Genomic DNA, 22698 nt, shown 5'->3' with positions numbered 1-22698 from the left:
CCTAAAATCAGGAACAGAGTAATTAAGTCAGTTTCACCACTTCTATTCAAGTTTGTACTATATGTTCCATCCAGAACAATCAGAAAAGGAAACATAATAAAGGGAGTCTAGGTCAGAAAGCAGAAGAAAAATCTGTCTTTTATTTGAAGACAACATAATCATCTATGTAAAAAGTCTAATGGAATGTGAAAAGCATACTAGAATTGATAAATAAATTTAGCACATTTGCAGAATATAAATTATTATTCAAAGAACAGTTGCATTAAGTGTTTAAAGCTATCAGAATTTGATATAAAAATCAACCAATTTATAATAGCATCAAAAATTATGAAATAAAGTACATAGAAATAATAGAAGAAAAGAGTCACAACAGTTGTAAAATTAAACTTGAAAATATTGCTGAGAGAAATTAAGAGCTAAATAATTGGTGAAATATAACATATTCATGAATCAGAATATTCAACATTATTAAGGTGTCTGTTCTCCCAAAATTGATTTGTAGATTCAATACAATCACAGTAAGAAGACTAGCAGGAATTTTTGTGAACACTGACATGCTGAACATAAAGGTCACACAGAAATGTAAAGAATGTAGGCTATTTTAAATTACTTTGAAAAAGAAAAAACAAAATGGAAGGACTAAAACTATTGATTCCTGACCTTCTTGTAAAGGTACAGTAATCAAGGGAGTGTGATATATTATTCATTAAGGTAGAGGAAGACTGCAATAGAAAAATTAGAACAGAAAAGGACCTACATGTAGATGGGGACTCTTGATGGACAAATAGGCAAAATATCTTGTTCAGGAATCGTGCTGGAAATCATGGTCCAAAAATAATTGGATATCTCAGAAGAAAAATTATCCATACATTGCACCATTTACAAAATAGTACTCAAAATGTACCACAGACCTAAGTATAAAAACCAAAGCAATAAAACTTCAATGAGAAAAGATAAGAGAAAATCTTTGTGACCTTGAGTTAGAGAAATTTCTGTGGTGTATTGCATTGTTTGACTTGCAGACATTGAACCATCATGGCATCCCTGGAATAAATTCCACTTGATCATAGTGTTTGATACTTTTCATATATTATTGAAGTTGGCTTGCTAAAATTATTTGAAGATTATTACATCTATATTCATCAGAGGTACTAGCATGTAATTTTCTCTCTTTTTTGTATTGTATTTGTCTGATTTTGTTATCAGGGAAATGGTGGACTTGTAAAATGAATTAGGATGGTGTCCCCTCAATTTCAATTTTTTTGAATAGTTTGAGAAGGATAGCTATTAACTCTTCTTTATGTGCTTGGTAGAATTCCCCTATGAAGTTTCCCAATCCTGGACTTTTGTTTTCTGGAAGTTCTTTTATTACAAATTCAATTTGACTACTAGTGATCAGTTTCTTCACATTGTCTATTTCTTTCTGATTCAGTCTTGGAAAGGGGTATGTTTCTAGAAATTTGTCCACGTCTTCTTGATTGTACAATTTGTTGGCATACAACTGTTCATAGTATTCTCTTACAATATTTTCTTTTTTTTCTTTTTCTTAAATTTGATTGTATTGAGTTATACTCAGTCTACAATGTTGTGTCAATTTCCAGTGTAGAGCAAAATTTTTCAGTTATACATGAACATACATATATTCATTGTAACACTCTTTTTCACCAAGAGCTACCACAAGATCTTGTATATATTTCCCTGTGCTATACAGTATAATCTTGTTTATCTACTCTATATATACCTGTCAGAATCTACAAATTTTGACCTCCCAGTCTGTCCCTTCCAACCCCCCTCCCCCCTGGCAACGACAAGTTTGTATTCTATGTCTATGAGTCTGTTTTTGTTTTGTATTTATGTTTTGTATTTTTTATTTAGATTCCATATATTAGCAGTTTCATATGGCATTTTTCTTTCTCTTTCTGGCTTAATTCACTTAGAATGACATTCTCCAGGAAAATCCATGTTGCTGCAAATGGCATTGTGTTCTTGCTTTTTATGGCTGAATAGTATTCCATTGTATGACTATACCGCTTCCTCTTTATCCAGTTATCTGTTGATGGACATTTAGGCTGTTTCCATGTCTTGTCTATTGAAAATAGTGCTGCTATGAAAATTGGGGTGCTGGTGTCTTTTTGAAGTAGGCTTCCTTCTAGATATATGCCCAGGAGCGGGATTATTCGGTCCTATGGGAAGTCTATTCCTAGTCTTTTGAGGAATCTCCATACTGTTTTCCATAGTATCTGCACCAACCTGCATTCCCACCAGAGGTGGAAGAGGGTTTCCTTTTCTCCACAGCCTCTCCAGCATTTGTCATTTGTGGACTTTTGAATGATGGCTATTCTGACTGGTGTAAAGTGATACCTCATTGTAGTTTTGATTTGCATTTCTCTGATAATTAGTGATATTGAACATATTTTCATGTGCCTATTGATCGTTCGTATGTCTTCCTTGGAGAATTGCTTGTTTAGGTCTTCTGCCCATTTTTGGATTGGGTTGTTTGTTCTTTTGTTATTAAGTCGTATGAGCTGCTTATATATTCTGGAGATCAAGTCTTTGTCAGTTTCATTTGCAAAAATTTTCTTGCATTCCGTAGGTTGTCTTTTTGTTTTACTTATGGTTTCCTTTTCTGTGCAGAAGCTTGTAAGTTTCACTAGGTCCCATTTGTTTATTCTTGCTTTTATTTCTATTGCTTGAGTAGACTGTTCTAGGAGAACATTTTTGAGATGTATTTCAGATAATGTTTTGCCTATATTTTCTTCTAGGAGATTTATTGTATCTTGTCTTATTTTTAAGTCTTTGATCCATTTTGAGTTTAGTTTTGTGTATGGTGTAAGGGAGTGTTCTAGCTTCATTGCTTTACATGGTGCTATCCAGTTTTCCCAACACCATTTTCTAAAGAGACTGTCATATTCCACTGTATATTGTTACCTCCTTTGTCAAAGATTATTTCACCAAAAGTTTGTGGGTTCATTTTTGGGCTGTCAATTCTGTTCCTTTGCTCTATATGTCTGTTTTTGTATCAATACCAAGCTGTTTTGATTACAGTAGCTCTGTAACATTGCCTGAAGTCTGGGAAGGCTATTCCTCCAGCCTCTTTCTTTTTCTTCAGTAATACTTTGGCAATTTTGGGTCTTTTGTGATTCCATGTAAATTTTATTATAATTTGTTCTAGTTCTGTGAAATGTGTCCTGGGTAATCTGATAGGGATTGCATTAAATCTGTAGATTGCTGTGGACAGTATGACCATTTTAACAATATGGATTCTTCCAATCAAGGAGCATGGGATATCTTTCCATTTTCTTAATTCTTCTTTAATTTCTTTAATCAATGTTTTATAGTTTTATGTGTGTAAATCTTTCACCTCCTTGATTAGATTTATTCCTAGGTATTTTATTACTTTGGGTGCTATTTTAAAGGGGATTGCTTCTTTACTTTCTTTTTGTGTTGAATCATCGTTAGTGTAAAGAAATGCAACTGATTTCTGTAAATTAATCTCATAACCTGCTACCTTGCTGCATTCTTTGATTATTTCTAGTAGTTTTTGTGTGGACCTTTTAGGTTTTTCTATATGTCGTATCATGTCATCTGCATATAGTGACACTTTTACCTCTTTTTTTTTTCCAATTTGGATCCCTTTTATTTCTCTCTCTTGCCTGATTGCTGTGCCTGGGACTTTCAAGACTATGTTGAATAGAAGTAGTGAGAGTGGAGAAGCTTGTCTTGTCCTAGATTTTAGTGGAAAGGTGCTCAGTTTTTCACCATTGAGTACTATGCTGGCTGTAGGTTTGTCATATATAGCTTTTCTTATGTTGAGATATGTTCCCTCTATATCTACTTTGGTGAGAGTTTTTATCATAAATGAGTGTTGAATTTTATCAAGCACTTTACCTGCAACTATTGAGTTAATCATGTAGTCTTTATCCTTATTCTTGTTGATGTGATGTATTACATTGATTGATTTGCGTATATTAAACCACCCTTGTGTCCCTGGGATGAACCCCACTTAATAATGGTGTATAATCTTTTTATGTGCTGTTGGATTCTATTTGCTAATATTTTGGTGAGGATTTTTGCATCTATGTTCATTAGTGATATTGGCCTATAATTCTCTTTTTTTTGTAGTGTCTTTGCCTGGTTTTGGTATCAGGGTGATGGTGGCTTCATAGAATGAGTTTGGGAGTACTCCCTCCTTTTCAATCTTCTGGAAGAGTTTGAGAAGGACTGGTATGATTTCTTCTCTGTATGTTTGGTAGAATTCCCTGGGGAAGCTGTCTGGTCCTGGACTTTTATTTGTAGGGAGGTTTTTTTTATTGGTAATCTAATTCCATTTCTAGTGATCAGTTTGTTCAAGTGGTCAGTTTCTTCTTGATTCAGTTTTGGTAGACTGTATGATTGCAACAACTTGTCCATCTCCTCTAGGTTATCCGTTTTGTTTCCATATAGTTTTTCATATTATTCTCATGTGATAATCTATATTTCTATGTTATTTGTTGTATTTTCTCCATTTTCCTTTTTTATTTTGCTTATTTGTGTTCTGTCTTTTTTCTTGTTTATGAGTTTGGCCAGAGGTTTGTTAATTTTATTTACTCTTTCAAAAAAGCAACTCTTGGTTTGATTGATTTTTTCTATTTTTTTAAATCTGTATTTTATTGATTTCCTCCCTGATCTTTATTATTTCCTTCCTTCTGCTGACTGGGGTTTCTTTCCTCTTCTTTTACTAATTCATTTAGCTGATAAGTTAGATTTTTTATTTGAGATTGTTCTTTTTTGAGGAAGACATGTATTGCTATAAACTTTCCCTCTTAGCACTGCCTTTGCTGTATCCCATGAATTTTGTGTGGTTGTGTTTTCATTGTCATTTGTCTCAAAGTATTTTTTATTTTCAACTTTTATTTCATCATCAACCCATTGATTTTGTAGTACAATGTTGTTAAATCTCCATGTTTATTTTTTCCTACTTTGTTTTTCTGTACTTGATTTCTAGTTTCATGGCATTGTGGTCAGAAAAGGTGCTTAGATAATTTCTATCTTCTTAAAATTGTTGAAAATTCTTTTGTGCCCAAGTACATGATCAATCCTAGAAAATGTTCTATGAACACTTGAAAAGAATGTATATCCTATTTTGGGGGAGTTAATATTCTGAAAATATCAACCAACACTATTTCTTGATTGTATCATTTAATTTCTCTGTTGCTTTATTTATTTTCGGTCTGGAAGATCTGTCCAGAGACGTTAATGTGGTGTTTGAGTCTCCAAGAAGAATTGTATAGCCATGAATTTCCCCCTTTATCTCTGTTAGTATTTGCTTTATGTACTTAGATGCTCCTATATTGGGTGCATATATATTAACGAGTGTAATATCTTAATATTGTATTACTCCTTTAATCATTAAAATGTCCTTCTTTATCTTTCTTTATGACCTTTGTTTTAAAGTCTATTTTGTCTGAAATCAGTATTGCTACTCCTGCTTTCTGATCATTTCCATTTACATGGAATATCCTTTTCCATCCTCTCAGTCTCAAACTATGTGTGTCCTTCTCCCTAAAATGGGTCTCTTGTGTGCAGCATATTGAAGGTTCTTGCTTTATTATTCAGTCTTCCACTCTATGTTTTTTGATTCAAGCATTTGATCCATTGACATTTACAGCAATTAATGAAAGATGTTTGTTTATTGCCATTTTCAACTTAGTTTTGCAGTTGATTTGGTATTTCCTCTTTGTTCTTTTCTTCTTCCTTTTGTAGTTTGATAATTTTCCTTTTTGTTATCCTGGATTTTTTTTAGTTTATGTGACTCAAGTGTTAATTTTTTGACTTGTGATTACCGTTTTTTTAATGTATATCAACCCATTAGTATAAGTGTTTGTATTAAATAGATAGTAATATAAGTTCAAATCCTTCCTACTGAGAACAAAAAATTTAAAAAGAAAAAAAACCCCTATATTTTCTTACTTCCTTTTCCCACTGTTAATGATTTAGATGTCTTATTTTAAAATTTCATGTTTATTCTATTTGTAGTTCATGATAGTTATCACCTCTCCTGTTATGATTTTCTCATTTCTGTAGCATCCTGCTTCTTTTCTATTTAGAGTAGACCTTTCAATATTTGTTTTAGCATCGGTTTAGTGTTGCTAAACTCTTCTAGTTTTTGCTTCTCTGTCAAGTTCATTATGTCTTCTTCTATTCTAAAGGATAACCTTGTTGGATATGTACCCAAGGTGAATTTTTTTTTTTTTTCATTCAGGACTTTGAATATATGTTGCCACTCACTTCTGGCCTGTAGTGTTTGTGTAGAGAAATCAGCTGAAAGCCTTATGCGGGTTCCCTTGTAACTCACTCTTTGTTTTTCTGTTGCTGCCTTTTGAATCATTTCTTTATCCTTAACCCTTGCTATGCTGATTATAATATATCTTGATGTGGGTCTGTTTTGGTTCTTCATGTTTGCGACCCTCTGAAATTTCTGTACTTGGATATCTGATTCCTTCCTTAGTTTTGGGAAATTTTCAGTCATGATTTCTTCAAATACCTATCCAGTCCCCTTTGATCTTTCTTTACCTTTTGGAACCCCTATTATGCGTAGGTTTTCATGCTTTGTATTATCCCATAGATCCCTTATATTATTTTCATTGGTTTTTATTTGTTTTTCTTTCAGCTGTTCTGATTGGGTTATTTCTGTTGTCCTGTCTTCTGGTTCAGTTATTCATTCCTCTGCATTATCTAGACTGCTTTTTACAACCATTAAATCAGCTCCCATCTCAGGAAATGTGTTTTGCAATTTTAGGTGGCTCCTCTTTATAGCTTCAATTTCACTTTTGACATGTTATCTGTCTCTAAGCAGAATCTCTTTTAGTTCTTTAACTACTTTGGTCACTCCTTTTTTGAAGTCTTGATATAGTAGGCTGTCAGTGTCTATTTCTTTGATCCTCTTTCTGGGGATTTCTCTTGCTGTTTTAATTGAAAGTGGCTCTTCTGCTTCTGCATCTTTCTCATATCTCTCTGGCACTGTGGCTTATTGAGTATCAGTTATCTAATGTGGTCCTTAAGGAGTTTGTTTATTTGTATATCTAAAGTGTATGCAGAAATAAAACTGAAAAAAATTATAAAGAGAACAAAATGTTTTGAAAGCTGAGTGTAATCAGTAACAGAAGAACAAGTTGGAGCAAAATAAAAACCGAGTTGAGATGTTTTTTAAACCTTAAAAGAGGAAAACAGAAAAAAATTAAAAACAGTATAATCAATAACATGAGAACAAAACCAAGAGAAATAAAATGAAAATGAGTCAAATTTTTAAAAATATTAATAAAATATTTTAAAAGAAAAATTTTAAAGGGATTAAAAATAGAGACATACACAATTGTTTAAAAAGTAAAAATTCTTAAAAAGTAAAAGACAATAGAACATAGAAAAAATGAAGAATTAAAGTGTATGTCTTCCCTTGGAGACTGTGCACTCTAAATGATTTTGTTGAGAGGTCTTTCTTAAGTATGGTTGGTTATCAAGTCTTATTTCACTTGTTCAGGGTATGGCAGTTGATCTGATAGAGCCTGCCCTTGTTATTGAATGGGGCTTCCTTTCTGTTTTGTGGTTCTTGCCACTCCTGCCAAACTCAGCTTGCTGCTTCCAGAGGCCCTCCATTGGCATCCATGGTCTGTGCTGCTCCTAGTGCCGTTTGGCAAGCAGATCATGACCCCTCCCAACACTGTGGTCAGGTGCTGCGCTCCTGCATGGTATGTGGGCAGGTCACTCCCCTGCTCTGTGCAGCTCCCCTCTCCGTCTTGGGTCTGCGCTCCATAGTTGGGCTAGAGGAAGACGCGCTTTCCCCTGCTGTATGCGAGAACTCAGCTCCTTGTTCATTTGTCTTGGAGGCGCGAGTTCTCAGAGGCACCAGGGCAAAATGATCCTTGATCCTATCTGCCTTAGGCTGTAATTAAGTCTCCATCTCGCCTGTGAGGCTGCTGAGCCCCTAGGTATGGATTCAGGTTTCAACCACGCCCCCACCTGTGTGCTAAGCACTGGAGGATATGGTGTCTGTGGCTGAGCCCTGAGTCTCTTCTTCAAGAACTGGTTTGGAAGGTTTTCAGAGATAGGGGCTATGGCATCCTTCCCTCCAGGGGACAGCAGCTGTTTTGCTTTTTCTTTTCATATTTTATTGAGGACCTAGATTATTTTGTTCTGTATACCCTACCAGCCATGGTGCACAGCACCCTAGAGTCCCCCAGGGTTGCCTCTGTACAGTCTGCCCCAGTCCACTGCCTGGATCAGACATCCTGTCCCTTCCCCCACCTGCCACTTTGCCTCTAGAGCTGAGGGTCGTGGAGACCCTCTGTGCCTGTTTATCTTAGTTCTGTCAATTAAGGGCTGTTCCGTACAGATCCAAGCCTCAGAGGTTCCCCCTCTGACCCGCTAACCTCTCCATTGGAGAGGGGGAGTCCCAGTGAATGAGCGCTATTCCTCCTTTGCCATTCCCTCCCTGCAGGACCGGTCCTGCACTGTTTTGCTTTTACTTCTTTCTTTTTCCCTTTTCTCCTACCAGATTTGTGGCATCTTTTTTTTGAAGACGGCGATGTTCTGTCGGCATTCAGCAGGTGCTCTGATTGGCTGGGTGGGCCTGTGGATGTGAGTCTCGGTGTATTTTTGGGAGAGGGTGAGCTACGAATGTCATTCTACTCCGCCATCTTGACTGATCCTTTCTTATAATTTTTTGTATCTCTGTGGTATCAGTGGTTATTTCTCCGCTTTCACTTCTTATTTTGTTTATTTGGGTACTTTTCTTTTTTTCTAGATGAGCCTGGCTAAAGGCTTGTTAATTTTGTTTATTGTTCAAAAACAAACAAAAAACCCCACAGTTCTTGGTTTCATTGATCTTTTGTATTTTTTATTCTATTTTATTTATTTCCTCTCTGATCTTTATTATTTTCTTCCTTCTGCTGACTTCGTGTTTTGTTTGTTCTTATTTTTCTAATTACTTTAAATGGTAGGGTTTTTTTTTTTTTTGAGATTTATTGTTCTTTGCAGGAAGTCTACATCTATAAACTTCCTTCCTATAACTGCTTTTGCTGTATACCATAGATTTTGGAAACTTGTTTGTTTCGTTTTCATTTTTTTTCTTGAGATATTTTTTATTTCTTCTTTTATATTTTTATTGATCTTTTTTGTAGCTTGCTGTTTAGTCTCCACATGTTTTTGTGTTCCCATTTTAATTCTTATATTTGGTCTCTAGTTTTATATGGTTGTGGTTAGAAAAGATGCTTGATATAATTTTTATCCTCTTAAGTTTGTTGAAAGTTTTTTGTGGTCTAGCATGTGATTCATCCTGGAGAATATTCCATGTGCACTTGCAGAGCATGTCTATTTTGTTGTTTTTGGATGTATTGTCCTGTGGATATCTATTATACCCAACTGGTCTAATGTATTATTAAGAATACTGTTTCTGTATTTATTTTTGTCTGCATAATCTTTCCATTGATATAAATGGAATGTTAAAGTCCCCTATTACTATTATCAATTTCTCCCTTCATGCCTGTTAATATTTGTAATATTAGATGTATATGGTAATGAGTGTTATCTCCTCTCCTTGTATTGATCCCTTTATCATTATATAATGCCCATCATTGTCTTTTGGTAAACACTGTGTTACAAGTATATTGTCTTATATGAGAATTTCTACTCCTGATTTCCTGTCATTTCCATTTTACATGAAATGTATTTTCCTATCCCCTCACTTTCACTCCATGTGTATATTTAGTTCTGAAGTGTGTCTTTTGGAAGCAACATAGATGGGTATTGCTTTTTCATCCAATGAGACACCCTGTGTCTTTTGATTGGAACATTTAGTCCATTGCCATTTAAAGTGATTTTTGGTAGTTATGTACTTATTCTCATTTTGTTACTTGTTTTTTGGTTATTTTTAAAGTTCTTCTCTTTTTCTTTCAGTTTCTACCCTTGTGGTTTGATGATTTTATTGAGTGATATGCTTGCGTTCCTTTCTCTCTATTGTAGTTTTTTGATTTTTGGTTGCCATGGAGTTCATATACATTGGCCTACAACTATGCTCACTATAGTCCTTTCAATTCAAACACATTCTAAAGGATCTACCTTTTTTTACTCCCCTCCCCAAAGTTTTGTGTTTTTGATGTCATATATTACAATTTCATTTTTATCAACTGTTTGTTGTAGTTATAGATGATTTTACAACTGTATTCTTTCAATCTTTTTACCAACTTATTTAGGTGGTTGATCTACAGCTTTTACTATATATTTGCCTTTGCCAGTGGGATTTTTACTTCCCCATAGATTCTTACTTCTTGTTATAGCTTTCTGCTTTCCACTTAGAGAAGACACTTTAACATTTTTTTTTTATTGTAGGCATGGTATTTATGAACTCTTTTAGTTCTTGCTTGTTGAGAAATTCTTTATCTCTCCTTGAATTCTAAACAATAATCTTGCTGGGTAGGATATTCTAGTTCACCAGTTTTTCCTCTCTGAGCACTTTGAATATATCATACAACTCCCTTCTGGCCCACAAACTTTCTACAGAAAGAATAGCTGATAGCATTATGGGGGTTCCATTGTATATGACTTTTTTTTTTCTAGTTGTCTTTAGAATTCTCTTTTCTTTAACTTTTGCCATTTTAATTATTATAATTCTTCGTTTGGGTTTGTTTGCTTTCTTCTTATTTGGGACTCTGTGATTCCTATATCTGGATATCTGTTTCCTTCTTCAGGTTTGGGGAACTTTCTGCCATAACTTCATCCAGTACATTTTTAACCCTTTTAAATCACGTTTCTCCTTCTGGGACCCATATAATGTGAATATTTGTACAATTATTGTTGTCATAGTTGTCTCTTAACCTTTTCTCATTTTTTTACTGTTTTTTTTTTCTAATTTTGATTATTGGGGTAATTTCCATTATTCTATCTTCCATATCTCTTATGCATTATTCTGTATCATGTAATCTGATGTTAATTCCTTTTAATGTGTTTTTCATTTCAGTTACTGTGTTCTTCAGTTCTGACTGAATTTTTTTTAATATTTTCTAGTTCTTTCTTAAAATTCTTTATTCATCAATTCTTTTCCCTAATTCAGTTAGCATTCTTATCGCTAATACTTTGAATCCTTTATCTGGTAAATTGCTTATTTCTGTTTCATTAGTTTTTTCTTTTGCTCTTTCAATTGAGATAGATTTCTCTGCCTTCTCATTTTGCTTAACTTTCTCTGTCTCTATGAAATTAGGTGAAACCGTTACCTATCCCAGTCTTGAAGGGGTGTCTTTATGTAAGAGCATCACTATGCAGTATGTATGTACCCACTGGCTTTGGTGGAAGAGCTGCATCTTTCATGAGTATGAGTCACATCTTCCCCCAGGGTATGCTGGTAGCTATCACCTTGTTAAGAGGTGAGGCTGGAGATGGAGGGACTAGAGCCAGAGCCAGGTGTGAGCTGGGGCTTTTCCTCTCTTCAGTGGCCAACACCACCATGTAAGGGGTAAGATGGGGTCTCAAGTTGCTAAATCAGAAACCCTGAGTATCAGGTCTGAGCTGGCTCCATTCCTTCTAAGTGTGTGCTTTTCCTGCTCCCAGCTCCAGCACCCTTGACTCATAAGAGAAGAAAGGCTGGAACAGGCACTAGGCCTTGGTTGGGGCATGGGCTGTGGTGGTCCCAAAGCAGTGAGAGTTCCAGAGTGCTCCTAATGTGCTATTTTCACAAGCAGCAGCAATGGATTCCCCTGCATCCTTCAGATGTTGTTGGGGTCCAAGCTGCCTTTGTCCATCACAATTGTGCCCTCCCCTCAGCCACTGCAGCCATTGCCCTAGTGTGGGGCATGTCACAGGGCAAAAGGGGCCAGAGTGGGTCCTCAGCATGGGACAGAGTATGCGCATGGTGGTTCCAATCACACAATTTCATATCACTCCTGATGCACTGCCTCCATGAGTATTAGGCTGCCCTTGCCCAATTCAGATGCGGCTGTGGATCCAAGTTGACTGTGTCCCTCACAACTGTGTACTCCCCTCAGCTTCTGCAGCCATTGCCCTAGTGGGAAGCTGTGCCCCAGAGCAAGAGGGGCTAGAACAGGTGCTGGAACAGGCACTCAACTCAGGCATGGGTGCATACCAGTGCAGTCGCAAGAAACCAGCCAGAGACCCAAGCAGTTTTAATGTGTTTTCCTTTGCCATGTTTCAGAATTAAGCAAGTGTGAGCATGCTTTTTACGTTTTTATAGCCCTCATCTTAGTACCACTGGTTTTCAAACCAGATAAGAGTACTCATTTACCCAGAGTCAGACCCCAGGTCTGGGCACTCAATATGTAGTTTGAACCGTTCACATTCCAGGGAGATCTCTGAGCCTGTCTAATTTCCCTTCTCTTCTGTGTCCCGTCCCAGGGGAGCAAATACTGACCTGATCGCTTCTCTTCCCTTCCTACCAGATTCCATGTGGATCTTTCTTACAGCCTTGGTTGTACAAGAGTCTTTCTGCCAGTCTCCAATTAGTTTTCAGTGAGAATTGCTCTACACAATGTAGGTGTATTTTTTATGTGCTTGTGGGAGGAGGTAAGCACCATATCCTCCTATTCTCCCATCTTGATTTCCCCTCTTACTGATTTATAAATATTAAATTAACCTTTCATTCATGGTATAAACTCAACTTGATCATGATGAGTTGTTCTTTTTGTATATTGTTGGGTCTATCTTGTTAAAATTTTGTTCTGAGTTTTTGTGTCCATGTCATGTGTCATATTCTATGTCCTGTTGATCGAGTAACATTTCCTCTTTTATATGTAATTTTATTTCTATGGGCTTTCTTTTTTTCTTTATGAGTTTGACTAAAGGTTTATAATTTTTTTTTATATTTTCAAAGAACTAGGTCTTCATTTTACTGAGTTTTCCTATTTTATTTTTAGTCTCTGTTTCATTTATTTCCAGTCAAATCTTTATTATTTCCTTTCTTCTATTAACTTTGGTCTATGTTTATTCCCTTTTTTTTTTTTGAGTTCCTATAGGTATAAAGTTAGATTATTTCATATTTTATTGTTTCTTGAGGTGGGTGTGTATTACTATGAACTCCCCTTAGATGTGCTTTTGTTGCATCTCATAGAATTTGGACAGTTGTGTTTCCATTTTCATCTGTCTCAAGATTTAAATTTTTTTTCTTTGACTTTTCTCATTGGATGTTTAGTAGCATATTGTTTAGCATACACTTGTTTGTGTTTTTTGAAGTTTTTTCTTGTAGTTGATTTCTAGTCTGATATCTTTGTAGTTGGAAAATGTGTTTGATATGACTTCAAACTTCTTACATTTTTTGAGACTTGTTTTGTGGCTTGAATATTTTGTGACTTGAATTTTCCATGTGCACTTGAATTCTGCTCTTTGGGGGCTCAATATTCGATACATGTACTTATTAAGACTATCTAGTCTAATGTGTTATTTAAGTCCAATCTTTCCTTATTGATTTTCTGTCTGAATGACCAACCCATTGATGTAAATGGGGGTATTAAAGCCACCAATTATTACTTATTGCTGTTCATTTCTCCCTTTATGTCTGTTAACATTTCCTTTATATATTTGGGTATTCCTATGTTCGGTGGAAAGTTTTACAGATGTTATGTCCTCTTCTTGTATCGACACTTTAATCTTTATGTAGCTCATTCTTTATTTTTGGTTAATGTTCTTGTTTTATAATCTAGGTTGTCTGATATGAGTATTGGTACCTCAGCTTTCTTTTCATTTCCATTTGCATGGAATTTTTTTTCTATTCCTTCACTTTCAATCTGTGTGTGTCTTTATATCTAAAGTGAGTTTCTTGTAGACAGCATATAGTTTGTTCTATTTCAATTTATTCACTCACCCTATGATTTTTGCTTAGAGCATTTAGTCTATTTACACTTAAAGAGATTGTTGATAGGTGTGTACTTACTGCAATTTTGTTCCTTGTTTCTTAGTTGTTTTTGGAATTCTTCTCTGTTCTTTCCTTTTTCTTTTTCTTTTGATCTCTTCCCTTGTGGTTTGATTATTTTCTTTACTGTTATGTTTCTTTCCATTATCTTTATTTTTTAAACATTTTTTATTGATTTATAATCATTTTACAATGTTGTGTCAAATTCCAGTGTAGAGCACAATTTTTCAGTTATACATGAACATATATATATTCATTGTCACATTTTTTTCTCTGTGAGCTACCATAAGATTTTGTGTATATTTCCCTGTGCTATACAGTATAATCTTATCTATTCTACAATTTTGAAATCCCATCTATCCCTTCCCACCCTCCGCCCCCCTTGGCAACCACGTTTGTATTCTATGTCTATGAGTCTATTTCTGTTTTGTACTTATGCTTTGTTGTTGTTGTTGTTGTTGTTGTTGTTGTTGTTTAGATTCCACATATGAGCAATCTCATATGGTATTTTTCTTTCTCTTTCTGGCTTACTTCACTTAGAATGACATTCTCCAGGAGCATCCATGTTGCTGCAAATGGTGTTATGTTGTTGGTTTTTATGGTTGAGTAGTATTCCATTGTATAAATATACCACTTCTTCTTTATCCAGTCATCTGTTGATGGACATTTAGGATCTTTCCATGTTTTGGCTATTGTAAATAGTGCTGCTATGAACATTGGGGTGCAGGTGTCATCGTGAAGTAGGGTTCCTTCAGGATATAAGCCCAGGAGTGGGATTCCTGGGTCATATGGTAAGTCTATTCCTAGTCTTTTGAGGAATCTCCACACTGATTTCCATAGTGGCTGCACCAAACTGCATTCAAACCAGCAGTGTAGGAGGGTTCCCTTTCCTCCACAGCCTCTGCAGCATTTGTCATTTGTGGATTTTTGAATGACAGCCATTCTGACTGGTGTGAGATGATACCTCATTGTAGTTTTGATTTGCATTTCTCTGATAATTTGTGATTGAGCATTTTTTCATGTGCCTTTTGATCATTTGTATGTCTTCCTTGGAGAATTGCTTGTTTAGGGCTTCTGCGCATTTTTGGATTGGATTGTTTGGTTGTTTCTTATTGAGTCATATGAGCTGCTTATATATTCTGGAGATCAAGCCTTTGTTGGTTTCTTTTGCAAAAATTTTCTCCCATTCCGTGGGTTGTCTTTTTGTTTTACTTCTGGTTTCCTTTGCTGTGCAGAAGCTTGTAAATTTCATCAGGTCCCATTTGTTTATTCTTGCTTTTATTTCTTCTAGCAGAAAATTTTTGAGCCACCATCACCCTGATACCAAAACCAGGCAAAGACACTAACAAAAAAGAGAATTATAGGCCAATATCACTGATGAACATAGACTCCAGAATCCTCACCAAAATATTAGCAAATAGAATCCAACAACACATAAAAAAGATTATACATCATGACCAAGTGGGGTTCATCCCAGGGACACAAGGGTGGTTCAACATACGCAAATCAATCAATGTAATACATCACATCAACAAGAGAAAGGACAAAAACCACATGATCAACTCAATAGATGCAGAAAAAGCATTCTCTTTATTTTTGTGTGTCTATTGGAGACTTATGGTTTCTGGTTACCATGAGGTTCATAAATATCCACCTAAAAGACAACAATTTATTTTAAACTTGGTGTTGCACAAGTTTGAATGCATTCTAAAAGTACTACAATTTTACTCCCTAATTCACATTTTATATTTGATGCCTTTTTAAAACACATTCTTATTTTGTGTTTAACTGCTTATTGTAGTTATAGATTTTACTATTTTAAAATTTTAATCTTCACAGTATCCTTTAAGAAGCTGATCTACTGTCTTTACTGTATATTTGCCTTCATCAGTGAAATTTTTCATATATTTTCTTATCTTTAGTTATGAGTTTTTTTCCACTTAAAGAAGGCCCTTTAACATTTCCTGTATGGCCAGTTGACTGCCAGCAATCTCCTTCATTTTTTGCTAATCTGGAAAATTCTTTATCTCTTCAGATCTGGAGCATAGCTTTACTAGTTAATATATTCTTTGTTGTAAGTTTTTTTTTTTCAGCTGTTTAAATATGTCCCTTCTGCCATGCAAAGTTTCTGCTGAAAAAAATGGATATTTTTCTGGGAATTTTCTTGTATGGGAGTAGTTGTTTTTCTGTTGGTGTCTTTAAAATTCTCTCTTTATCTTAAAATGTTTGCCACCTTAATTTGGATATTTACTGGTGAGGATATCTAGGTTTATCTTGTTTGGAACTATCTGTCCTTCCTGGGCTTGTATATTTGTTTCCTTCTCCAGGTTAGGGAAGTTTTCAGCCATTATTTCTTCAAGTAATTTTTCTGATCCTTTGTCTCTCCCTTCTCCTTCTGGGATCCCTATAATGTTAGTGTTAATATGTTTGATGTTATGCCATAGTGCTCCTGAACTATCCTCATTTTTTTTTTCACTTCTTTTTTTTCTCTTTAAATATTTTGTGATTAGGCGATTTTCACTATTTTGCCCTCCAGATTGCTGATTCATTATTCTGTAACATCTAATCTGTAGTTGATTTCCTCAAGTATATTTCTCTCTTTAAAAAAATATTTATTGTATTATAGTAGTTTACAATTTTGTGTCAATTTCTGGTGTACAGCATAATGGTTCAGTCATACATATACATACATATATTCATTTTTATATTCTTTTTCATTTTAGGTTACTACAAGATATTGAATGTAGTTCCTTGTGCTATACAGAAGAAACTTCTTTTTTTATCTATTTTATATATAGTAGTTAGTATTTGCAAATCTCAAGCTCCCAATGTATGCCTTCCCATCCCATTTTCCCCACAGTAACCATAGTTTGTCTTCTATGTGTGTGATTCTGTTTCTGTTTAGTAATTATAGTTTTTTTTTTTTAATTTCATTGTATCTTTTAGCTCTAATTGGTTCTTTCTTATATTTTCTAACTCTTTGTTGAAGTTCTCACTATGTTCCTCCATTATTCTCCCCGGTTCAGTAAGCATCTTTATAATCATTATTTTGAACTCTTTATCAAGTAAATCACTTATCTCCACTTTATTAGGGTTTTTCCCTTGTGGTTTTATGTGTTCTTTCTTTTGGAACACATTATTTTGTCTCCTTATTTTGTTTGTCTTTGTGGCTTTGTTTCTATGAATTAGGCAAAACAGCTACCTGTCACAGATTTGAAGGTGTGGCCTTGTATAAGTGCATCCCTTATGTTGACCACATATACCAGGTTTCTTTGACAGACCAGCTGGAGCTGGTGCAAGCATGGGCCAGAATTGTCCAGGGTGCATTTTATCAGGCCTACCCTGGTGGGATGGTTATAGCTGGAGGTGGTGGTGGTCATGGGATCCTGGGGTGCACTGTACTGGAGTCACATTAGTCAGATGGCAGGAGTAGCAGTAGGCATCAGTTGGGGGATCCTGGAGCATGCCATGCCAGGGTCACCTTGGCAGGATGGTTCAGGTGCAGGCAGCGGGGATGTATGAGGCATGCTGTGCTTGGATCAACTTGGTAGGATAGCTGCAGTTGACGTTGGACAGGGACCTGGGGATCTCTAGGGCAGCCTTGGCAGGCAAGCTAGAGTACCTGTACTGTGTTCCCACACATACACTATCAAAGTGCAAGGGGAACAGAAAAAGTGGTGCTCCATAGCACCTCTGACCCTGGAGAGAGTTCCAACAGTTCCCTGCATGTTTGACAAATGCTGAATGGTTAGTAAATAGATTTCCTTCCTACATAGTCTAGATGCTCTTTATACCACTGTTTTTTTTACCACTGTGATCCAGGGTGGACAAGTTTACTTACAGGACCGTCAGTGATATTGCTCCCCAGTTCAGGTTGCCACATCAGGGGTGGGTTCCCATTAATACTGTGTATTCATCTCTCCTACCCATCTCTGTGTGGTCCTTCTACTGATTGCTTTACAGAAGCTGTTTGATTAGTCTTCAGTTGCTCTTCAGGAAGAATTGCTCCATAATCATGTGTAGATTTAGTTAGTCTATAGGAGGAGGTGAATTAAGGGTCTTCCTATGCAACCATCTTGGACCAGATTTTCTCTAGAACTTTTTCATCTTGCAAATCTGAGACTCTATACCAATTTAACAACTCACATTTACCCCTCCCCTCAACCTCTGGCAACTACCATCCTAATTTTTTTTTTTCTATGAACTTGACTACTTTAGAAACTTTATGTAAGTGGGTGGAATAATACAGTATTTGTCTTTTTATTTCAGTCTTTTTACAGTTTTATTTCACTTAGCCTAATGGTTTATCCATGTTGTACATGTGACAGGATTTCTTTCCTTTATAAAGCTGATTAATATTCTACTGTATGTATATACCACATTTTGTTTATCCATTCATTTGTTGATGGACATTTGGAGTGCTTCCACCTTTTTGCTTTGTAACTTGAGGAACTTCCAGAGTATTTTCAGTAGCATTTGTACCACTTTATGATGCCACCAATAGTATACAAAGATTCCAGTTTCTCCATATCCTCACCAACATTGTGATTTTCAGGTGTTTTTAAAATATAATAGCCATTGTAATGGGTATGAGACACTATCCATTATCATTTTGATTTGCCTTTATCTGATAATTGGTGATATTGGGAATTTTCCATATGCTTGTTTCCATTAGTATGTCTTCTTTGGAGAAATATCTATTCCAGTTCATTGCCCACTTTTGAAGTGAGATAAAAATTGACTTTTCTTGTTGCTGAGTTTTAGGAATACTTTATATATTCTGGTTATTAACCTTTTTTCAGGTATATGAATTGCAAATGTTTTCTCCCATTTTGTAGTAGTAGACATTGCACTCTGGTGATTGAGGCACATAAATTTATAAGTCTAATGTACCATTTGTTAATTTTTGTTATTGTTGCCTGTGCTTTTGGTTTAATATTTGAGAGATCATTATTAAATACAATGCATACTTTCTTTCCTATGTTCCCTTCTAGGTCTTATATTTAGGTCTTTAATCCATTTTGAGGTTTTTTCTTTGTTTGTTTTGTTTTGTTTTTGTGTAAAGTAAGGGTCCATCTTCATTCTGTTGCATTCAGATATCCAGTTTTCCTAACATCATTTATAGAAAAGATGATTTTTCCCCATTGAGGGGTCTTGATAACCTTATAGAAGATCATGTAACAATATGTATATGAAAGTTTATTTCTGAGCTGCCTATTTTGTTTCATTGGTCTCTTTGTCTGTATGTGAATATCATGGTTTTAATTACTCTAGCTTTGTAACATGTTTTAATTTCAGGAAGTGTAAATCATTAAGCTTTGCTCTACATTTTAAAATTGCTTTGAATGGTCATTATTCAAAATTCCATAAACAATAAATGCTGGAGAGGTCATGGAGAAAAGGGAACCTTCCTACACTGTTGGTGGGAATGCAGTGTGGTGCAGCCATTGTGGAAAACAGTATGGAGATTCCTCAAAAGACTAAAAATAGACTTACCATATGATCCAGCAATCCCACTCCTGGGTGTATATCCAGAGGAAACCTAAATTCAGAAAGACACCTGTGCCCCAGTGTTCATAGCAGCACTGTTTACAATAACTAAGACATGGAAACAACCTAAATGTCCATCGACAGATGACTGGATAAAGAAGAAGTGGTATATTTATACAATGGAATACTACTCAGCCATACAAAAGAATACAGTAATGCCATTTGCAGCAACATGGATGTCCCTGGAGAATCTCAAATTGAAGTAAGCCAGAAAGAGAAAGAAAAATACCATATGATACCACTCAGGTGTGGAATCTAAAACAAAAAAGACAAATGAAATTATATATAAAACAGAAACAGACTCACAGACATAGAAAAGAAACTTACAGTTACCAGGGGGAAGGGGGTGGGAAGGGATAAATTGGGAGTTCAAGATTTGCAGATACTGACTGGCATATATAAAATAGATAAACAAGTTTATACTGTATAGCACAGGGAAATATATTTGATATCTTGTAATAGTTTATGTTGGAAAAGAATATGAAAGTGAATATATGTATATTCATGTATGATTGAAGTATTGTGCTGTACACCAGAAATTGACACATCATAGACTATACTGTAATAAAAATGTTTAAAAAAATGATAATCATAAAAAATAAAAATAAAATAAAATTGCTTTGACTATTTAAAGGCCCCTTGGATCTTATGAATTTTAAGGTGTTTTTTTTTTTTTCTGTTTCTGCAAAAAGTTCCATTGGAATTTTGGCCAGATTGCATTGAATCTTTTGGATACTATGGACATCTTAAAATATTAAGTCTTCTAATCCTTGAACATTGGATGTCTTTCAATTTAGTTTTGTCTTTAATTTTTTCAACAGTGTTCTGTAGTTTTTCAGTGTACAAGTCTTTCATCTCATTGATTAGATTTATTTTAAACTATTTATTCATTTGATGCTATTCAAATTGGAATTTTTAAAAATCACTTTTTCAAATTTTTCACTGTTAGTGTATAGAAACTCTATTGGGTTTCACATGTTGATTTTATATCCTATAATTTTGCTGAATTCTTTTGATCAGTTCTGATAATTTTTTTGTGAACTCTTTAGTGTTTTCTACATATAAGGTCATGAGGGCTATAAACAGTGATAATTTTATAATTTTTTCTTATTTGGATGCTTTTTATTCCTTTTTCTGCCTAATTTCTCTTGATAAGACTTTCAATACTATTGAAAAGATGTGGTGAGATTGGGCATTCTTGCCTTGTTCCTGATCTTAGAGGAAAATGTTTCAGTCTTTCACAATTGAATGTGATGTTAGCTGTTGGCTTTTCATAAATGACCTTTATTATATTGAATCAGTTTTCTTCTGTTTCTAGTTTGTTGACTGATTTTATTATGAAAGTTTTTGAATTTTGTCAAATGCTTTTTCTGTATTGATTAAGATGATTATGTCATTTTCCCCTTTGTTATTTTAATTTGGTTGATTTTCTTATGTAAATCATCCTGCATTCAGGAATAAAATCCACTTGTCATGTTGTGCAACTTAATTTGCTGTTGAACTTGGTTTGCTAGTATTTGGTTGATGATTTTTGCATCTATATTTATCAAAAATATTGACCTGTAATATATTTGTAGTATCTTTGGTCTGGTGTCTGGTAAATGGTGGCCTTATAGAATGAGATTTGGAATGTTCCCTCCTCTTCAATTTTTTTTTAATAGTTTGAAAAGGATTGGAATTAGTTCTTCTTTATATGTTTTATAGAGTTCTCCTGTGTATCTGTTTGATCCTGGATTTTTGTTTGCTTAGAGGTTTTTATTACAAATTCTATTTGACTCATAGTGATTGTTTCATTCATATTTTCTGTTTCTTCTTCATTCAGTCTTAGCAGGTTGTATGTTTCTAGAAATTTGTCCCTTCTAGGTTATCCAGTTTGTTGACATATGACTGTTCATAGTATTCTCTTATGCTTTTTTATATCTCTGTGTATCAGTTATTATTTCTCCTCTTTCAGTTCTTTTTTTTTTTTTTTTTGGAGGTGGGGAGGGTTCTCTCCCTTTTTCTCTTGGTTAGCCTGCCTAAGTGTTATCAGTTTTTTAATCTTTTGAAAAGCCATCTCTTGGTTTCATTGATCTTTTCTAGGATTTTTATCTCATTTCCTTCCTTCTGCTGACTTTGGTCTTTGTGTGTTCCTCTTTTTCTAATTCCTTTAGGTGGTGTTTTAGATTCTTTATTTGAAATTTTTGTTTTTTGAGGAAAGCCTGTATTGCTATAAACTTTGCTCTTAGAACTGCTGTTTCTGCATCCTATAGGTTTTGTAAAGTTGTGTTTCTGTTTTAATTTTCTGATTTATTCAAATTACCCGAGTTTTTTTTTTTATTTCCTCTATGATTTCATCATTGACCCATTGGTTTTCTTAGTAGCATGTTTCTGAGTCTCCACATGTTCTTTTTTCTTTTTTCATTCTGTAGTTGATTTCTGGTTTCATAGTTTGCAGGCAGAAAAGATGCTTGATGTATTTTCTATCCTGTTAAATTTGTTGAGGCTCTTTTGGTGGCCTAGTATGTGATTTACCCTGGAGAACATTCCATGTGCACTTGAAAAGAATCTGTATTCTGCTGGTTTTGAATGTAACAATCTGTACATATCTGTTAAGTGCAACTGGTCTATTGTGTCTTTTATGATCACTGTTGCTTTATTGATTTCCTGTTAGAATGATCTGCCCATTAATGTCAGTGAAGTGTTAGAGGCCCTACTATTATTGTAACATTGTCAATTTCTCCCTTTTTGTCTGGTAGTATTTCCTTTATATATTTAGGTGCTCCTGTATTTGGTCTGTACATGTTAACAGGGGTAATATGCTCTTCTTACATTGATTCTTTTACCATTGTGCAATCCCCTTCTTTGTCTTTTTTTATGACCTTTGTTTTAAGTTTATTTTGCCAGATATGAGTATTTCTAATCCTGCTTTGTCATTTACATTTGTATGATAAAGCTTTGTCCATCCTCTCACTTTTAGTTTGTCTACCCCTCACTTTCAGTTTGTGTGTATCTTTAGCCCTGAAGTGAGTCTCTTGTAGGAAGGATATTGAAGGGTCTTGTTTTCTTAATCCAATTAGCCACACCTCATCTTTTGATCAGAACACTTAGTCCACTGACATTTAAAGTAATTATTGATAGTATGTACTTACTGCCATTTTATTACTTGTTTTCCAGTTGTTTTCATGCTTCTTCTCTATTTCTTCCTTTTTTTTTTTTTTTTTTGTTTCTACCCTTGTAGTTTGATGATTTTCTTTAGTATTGTGCTTGGCTTCCATTCT

This window comes from Camelus bactrianus, chromosome X (assembly GCF_048773025.1).
Source record: "Camelus bactrianus isolate YW-2024 breed Bactrian camel chromosome X, ASM4877302v1, whole genome shotgun sequence".
Taxonomy (NCBI): domain Eukaryota; kingdom Metazoa; phylum Chordata; class Mammalia; order Artiodactyla; family Camelidae; genus Camelus; species Camelus bactrianus.
This window is presented reverse-complemented; position numbering follows the sequence as displayed.